Source organism: Gymnoscopelus microlampas, assembly GCF_963454915.1.
Source record: "Gymnoscopelus microlampas genome assembly, chromosome: 17".
In the NCBI taxonomy this organism is placed as follows: Eukaryota; Metazoa; Chordata; class Actinopteri; order Myctophiformes; family Myctophidae; genus Gymnoscopelus; species Gymnoscopelus microlampas.
In genome coordinates, this window is record NC_139954.1 from 25,403,522 (window position 1) to 25,411,142 (window position 7,621).

Below are 7,621 nucleotides of genomic sequence, written 5' to 3' on the forward strand. Positions count from 1 at the left end.
ATATTACTGTAACATGCTCAATGGTAGGACAGACCACAGCAAAGGTTCTTAGTTCAAAGTACTCTATTTCACGCAACATCACACTGCTTACCATGCCTAAGTTGTAACCGTATTGTAGCCACATGGCAATACAGAGTCAAAATAAGCAGATAATGAGCTCTGTCTCTCGCTCCTTGTGTTTGGGGATGGCTGATTTATTCTCTGTGTGTGCACAATGCATAAAAGGTGTGTATTCACCAGGTGTGACTGCTTAAAATAGCCATCACCCACAACTTACATTATATTCCACTAGATTATCAAATTGTTAGGCATTTATTCCTCTCCATAAATCAGAAGTGTGAAATTTGCGCAACATCAAATTCAGGAGTACGAAATTAGATTTTCTCCAGACATTTCATTGGGAAACTGTATGGAGTGACTTGATGATAGCTCCAAATGTTTGTTGATAACCATGAAAAATGAAAGGAAATATCACATTCTTGTAATCATGAACAGTTTGATGATTTGTTCTGTAGTGTAATTGCTCTCTTAAAGGTTATATAAACTCATCTTTGTTTTCTTGCTTTGGGGAAAACTATGGAGTTATACTGGAGCATGCTCTCTCATGCTGTTTTTTAGGGTGGATTTCCCCTCCAAAAGAGTTTGTAAGGGATTACTGTAATTGCCTGCGTTTTACTACTGCAGAGATACACAAGCCTACTAAAACATAAACAAGCTGTCACTCCACCAGTGGTGACAGACTCTCCTCTTGAATGCATGTATACTTAAATATCCTGAGTGTTAATTTAACTGAGAGTGTAAAACATACTCCTACGGTCAGAGATAAACTAACACTCAAGATTTTGCTCTGTACAGGTGCGAAAGGAAACAGACAAAATGCACAGCCAAACCCTACTTGTCTTAACAACAGTGCTACAGTTCGCATATGCCCCGTTACAGCCGCACAACACTTCCATTGTTTCTGTGGATTAGATGGTTTTCCACACATGCACACACGTATGTAATTAGGTAATGTTCCGTACAATAGCCAGTGCCTGTCAGCATACGGCTCTGTGTGTTGTGAATGAATGGAGGTGTCTGTCTGACGCGCAGGGAGGGGGAAGAAGAAAGAACCATGGAGGAGGAGGGAAGGAAAGCCTAATTGCAGGCTGTAGTAGTGATACAGGAGCTGAGGAATGTGTCAGAGAAGCAGATCCGAAGCCGATCTCTGATCTGCCGAAGACTGTTGACAGACATATAAACGAGATGTTGCTGGGCCAACCATACAAGGAGAGATGTTCAACTTGTGGGTGTCCGGAGTGAAGTCATTTCCAGTAGGCATTAAATTAGAGGATATGTGGGGGTGTGAAAAGAGATTAGTGCGAATTATGGTGCCTAGTTGGTTAAGTACAGGAGGCTCAAAGAGGATCTGAACACTTCACAATTGTATTTCATTTAAGTACACTTAGCTGTGTTTTCCTGAGAGCACCTTCCTTCAGCCACTATATGGTTTTAGTTTTTTTAAGTGAGGAAGGGACGAACACTCCCCTCGTTCCTTTCTTTGTTGTAACATACTAGGAAAGCCAAGAGGAAGATGTTTTAGGAGGGGCATAGGTGAGAAGGCAGGAAGGCAGGATTTGGTCACAGGCCAGCAGGGGTAGCCAGCCTACAGTGCATGTGGTGCAAGAGACAGGGGCCTTGACTGCTTGTTGATGTTAAGGCACTGATTGTGACCTTACATTAGTGTGATTCACCTGATGGCCTGGCATCATTGGATGGCCACAGCAGAGTGAGTATCCAAAATGCAACTTTGACCAGTGTAGTCACCTTAAAACCTATAACCACAGAAACCCCAGGGCAAGGAGTCTGACGTAGAATTACACAGAATTAAAGACAGACATTAAAGTCACACTGTTTCACAGATTCTCACGAATTCTGACGCTCGTGCACCACGCACATGCCTAACTTATAGTGCCCTGAGCACAATAAAGTAAGCTAATGTAAAGAGATCATTGTGTAGAAATCCATTGGTCAGCATTTTCAAGGAGCTGACCATAATACCACCAGTGGGGAGTGCTCTCTCTCTCTCTCTCTCTCTCTCTCTCTCTCTCTCTCTCTCTCTCTCTCTCTCTCTCTCTCTCTCTCTGTGACATCAGACATCAGATAGGCTGGCTGGCTGGCTTGGAATCCCCCCCACCCCCCATCCAGGGTCAACCAGTGATTCAACAGCCCTATGACATCACTTCCCTCCCTCCCAGCAACAAACGACTGGGTTGTTGGGAGAGTCCACTGGATAGGAGGGGGGTTGAGTCAAGGCCATGGAATCCATGACATACAGGGCTTTGTGCTAGAAAGGGGAAATCCAGCTACATCATCTCTACATCGGCTTTTGTTTACTCGCGCCTGATCAAAATACCCTTTGTTTTTGCTTTTTAATCGTTAAGCTTAGATCACGTGGGCTTTATCCTTATAGACCGATGTGGGTGGTTAATCACAGAACATAGAGAGGTGGATCTGGGGTCAAACTGAATGACCAATGCGCTGTAGTACGCTATAGGGGACAAAGTAGTTAATAATACAAATAACAGCGAAAATTATAAGCCTACAGAGTTTCCACTACTACCAACATTTCTATCCATGGTAGTTGCTTTAGTTGCTACAATGTTATTATCCTATACAACTCTTCCACAAACCAAATTGTTATTATTACAACTTTGTAATTATTATCATATTATTATTATTATTATTATTATTATTATTATTATTATTATTATTATTATTATTATTATTATTATTATTATTATTATTATTAGATGGTGGACACATACACGTTTCTGGGAGTAAACATCAACAATAAACTGGACTAGATTGATAACTCTGGAAGGGACAGAGCAATCTGTTCTTCCTGAGGAGGCTCAGGTCCTTCAACATATCAGCAGGCTGTTGCACATGTTGTACCTGTCTGTAGTAGTCAGTGTCCGCTTCTTTGCAGTGGTACTGTATGTTAGGTAACATCAACACCAGGGATGCCAAAAAAACTGAACAAGCTCCAAGTTCCGTTGTTGGAGTTAACTAGGAGGAGGTGGTTGCGGAGAAGGGGATGAGGAGGAAGCTGGATGATATCCTGGTGAACCCCACTCATTCCCTTTATGATGTGCTAGCAGGGATGAGTTGAGCTCATTCAGCCACAGACTGATCCCTTCTCGGCACACCACAAAGCAACTTGAACAGTCCTTTCTGCCAGTATCCATCAGACTCCACAACTAAGCTTGACCCCCATATGTTCTGTTCCAGTGGCGTTTCTGGCCATCCTGGTACCCTAGGCGAGATCAAGAACCTAGGCGACTGCCTAGGTTGCCTACGCCAGAAACTCCTCTATTCTGTTCTGTTCTTGGATTATTGACTGCTTAACTCTGGCACATTTGCACATGGACTACTGGGAAGTACATTACATATATTTTACACTACACTCACAATTTATTATTTGGTTATTATTTACTTTATCTTATCTTTATTCTTATCTCTATACATGCATTTCAACGTTTTACTGCTGTTGCTTTTACGACACCTCAATTTCCCCACAGGATCAATGAAGGTTTATCTTATCTTATGTCATGTTATCTTAAACAATGGTTCAAGTACAACTTTCAAATGCAATTGGTATTGATGGTCTCATTAAGTTATGTACAACAATGTGTTCAATTGACCTTCATGACCCTTGAACTGACCAAAACATTGCACTATATGTGAGATACTGAGTTAGGGCATCTACTGTAATATAGGAAGTTTCTTGGCCCTGTTGTGATTTGATGATGAAACCATATATTGAAGCTTTGCAAACAGTACAAACATACAATACAATATCCATTAGGCCTACATGTTTATTCCAACAACAAAGAGATATTCCCTTCCAAATTATTCAACCAAGAATAGAGCTGTTAATTAGCCACACACGTTAGGTTATCCCTAAATAGCAAGTCATTAAGGTAATATAATTGTACAAGGCAAGCTATTGCATAATGTAATAATGTCACAATACAGTTCATCAAGTGGAAAATCTAATCACATGCATACGTTTGCGGCTCGGGAATAGAGTGTGGTGTTTACACCCTCATTGGGTTTAACAAAGGCAAAAGAAGCCCATAGGCCTACTCTTCAGTCAATACAACACCTACACGTTTATATCTGGAAAGGATTTCTGTTTTCCTAACGTGCCGAGGCTTTGTTGACAGTGAGTCCCTTAATCTATTTTTCCCCACCTAAACACGTCATCTAGAAGCCTTTCCTGTTATGTCTTCACTACAACACATATTAGACACTTGTTTTTTTGCTGATGTCATGGTATCATCAGAGCGATCGTGGAGCATATCCTTAAATCCTGTTGATTTTATTAGTGATGCGGAGAAGAACGATCCCAGAGAGGAAACACCTTTCAGAACTTGAGGAGAGAACTCTGTCCACAACATCTCCACTCCACTTGACTTGTCACCACTATTAGCCTCTTGTTTCCAGGAGTGACCACAGAGTGTTGTTGTAACCACAGAGTGGTTGGTGGTGGTAACCATAGTTCTCATCTCCAAACATCTGCATGCGGGCACTGTATGTGTTGGCACTACACAGTGTGTGTGGGCACTCTACATGTGTGTGCATGCTTATTGTGTGTGAGTTTTTAGGCGTATGTGATGGATGTACAGTGTGTGTGTGTGTGTGTGTGTGTGTGTGTGTGTGTGTGTGTGTGTGGAGGGGGGGGGGGGGGGGGGGGGGGGACTTTTCTCAGGTCCCCCTGGAGGGAAAGGGTAATTTACATGGTAAGAAAGATTTAGAGATCATTTTACAGTAAGTAAAATATTTTGACAAAATATTCTGATAAAAAAGGCTTTTGACATCCTCGTGATAATTACAGGTGAAAGAGAGAGAGAGAGAGAGAGAGAGAGAGAGAGAGAGAGAGAGAGTGTGTGTGTGTGTGTGTGTGTGTGTGTGTGTGTGTGTGTGTGTGTGTGTGTGTGTGTGTGTGTGTGTGTGTGTGTGTGTGTGTGTGTGTGTGTGTGTGTGTGTGTGTGTGTGTGTGTGTCTGTGTTTCAGACAGTGGGGATGGAATAAAAACTCTGTCTCTCCCACAGTCCGGCTGATGGACACGCACTGACCCGGTCTGGCACCACGAAACCCATCAGCGTGGGAGAGAGAGTTGAGGGAGAGACAGAAAGCAAAGAGGGAAGGACAGGACAGGGCAGATGGTTATAGATAAGAGCACTGTTCAGGAGGAACAGCTGAATCCCGTCTAAATAACGATTGTTTATCCTATAAATGACAGGGTGAGATGAGAAAGAGGGGACCTTGGGTGGAGTGGGAAATATCTTAGTCAAGAGGACTGTGTTTCCCAATTCCGAGGAAGTCTGTTTTGACTGGGGTGATTGGAAACAGCAGATGGAGCTCAGCCGGGGACCTAGAGACGCTGCAAATAATATTATGTATTATCTGTGAACAGGGCAAGTAATTCTGTCTGAGTCACAGAAACAACATGGCAATCCCACGGCCTGCCATTCACTGCAGCCCACCGTTGTTTTCCATTGCGGTGAAACCAGATCCCTATATAGTCACGGTTCATCCACATCACAGATCGATTAAGATAAGCACATCCGCTTTTAGGACCTGATGTGTCTCGTCTCATCTCTCATCTGCCTGCGCCCACTAACCCACAGTCCTGACGTAAATGAATCAGGTGTGTGTACAGCATGTATGTGTCAGTGTGTGAGTGTGTCAGGGTGAGGAAACATCTTGACAAATCCCCTCACTGCAAGGCTTTAGGTCACTTCCTTCCTTAGTACACGCTGTGCCCAGCCTCCCACCCAGCCAGCCTGTGACAGGGTGGTGTGTGTCTTTGATGAAAACCACAGAGAAGGAAGGTGGTGTGGGCCAGGGGATCTTGGAGATGACCGACTCGAGCAGAGACATCTTGTGTTGATGTCATCCATTGGGCCCTTCCCAGTGTTTTTCCTTCTCCCTCCTTCTTCCTCTCAGTCTCCTCCGAACCTCCTCCTTCCCACCCAGCTGGACGGCCAAGGGCCTGGCAGTGCATATCCTATTGTAGGAATTTAATGTTTCACAAGAGAGATGTGGTTTGGTGATGAACGATGCGCCGGGAGGTCATCCAAGACATCAAACTTACAGGACATGGTTCTCGCGACTCGCTCGCGTGTGCCTCCCGCAGCAGCATTCCCACCCCAGTGTTTAATATAAGAACAACAAGTGACAAACTCGAGCTGCCTTCATGATGTTTGCGTGTGATACGCATGGGTGAAATGTTATGGCCTAACCCTAAAAAAGACGGGAGAGCAGCTATCGTGTACGGACATTCCCTTTTTCTTCACTTGATTTTTTTGGGGTCCAGCACCGTGTTTAAAGAAACGGTGGGGATGTGCATATCGTAATCCTACCCCTTTTTTCATGTGAGTGACACGCCTAACATATATGTGCCTGTCTCTCACCAATAAATGGAACCCAACGTCCAGTAGGAATGTATAGGACGTGGATTTGCTTCCACGCTACTTTGTAATAACGTCACTGGAAAATGTCCTCATAATTGCTACTGTCAGGAAAATTGTGATTCACAGATCAGTTCCTTTTCCCTTATTGTTAGGATACAGGATGTTATCAGCGACAGAGTAATAGTGACAGCGATGAGAGGGGAGAGGGAAGCAGGGCGGCAGAAAGGATGCAGCTGATGGTGTGAGGAGGATGTTACTACTGTAGATGGCCACCCTAGAAAAAACAGAAGTCCACCAGATGCTTACCCATGCCTAAGCTTAACCATATTAAACATACCTATTCGTAATTAGCTAATAAATTAAACCCATGCCTAAAATTAACAACATTTGGTAGTTATGCCTAAACATTATGCCAGACTTCTGTCCTTTCTAAGGTGGCCATCTAGTGACGACCGTGAGAGGATGTAGGAGTGCTGGGGGAGTGCTGACAGACTGTGTGTTTAGTTTTTGGTGAGTGTGGTGGGTGAAGTGGGGGAGCGAGATGTGTGTTCACACGCTGTTTAAACAAGAAACACTCGGTTCCCACTCAGCGAGTGTGTGTGCATCCTTTATAGCTGTGTGCCCACATGCATGCACATAATTAGGCTTTGGTAATAGGTCATTTTGTATGTATGTCCCATGTTTGTGTGTCTGTGTCTGCTTATTTGTATGTCTATCTCTGTCAGGAACTGTCTGTATTTGTATCTGTGTGGGTCTCTTTTTATGTCTATCAACATTATAGCTCTATGAATCTCTGAGTGCCTGTTGTATAGCTGGCAGCATCAATCTATCAACACTGCGGCCTGCTCTCCTCAGCCAGGGTTGCTGCCCCTGTTGGCAGGCATAAAGATGCGAGTCCTCCTGTTGCATGCATGCATCCATCCACACGCTGCCACTTACAACTCCATATGGAACCCGAGGAGCAAGGCATTAATACCGCAGCGGCAAAATGAAGACTTAATAATACAAATTACATGGTGCGCGTGATTCGGCAGCCAACTGCAACAGTGTCCCTTGTCATTCTGCTTTTACTTCCCTCCACACAGACCAGGAGTGCCTTGCGTAAATTGTGTGCTCAGTGTTCAACCCAACCCCCCCACCCCTCCAACCCACACACA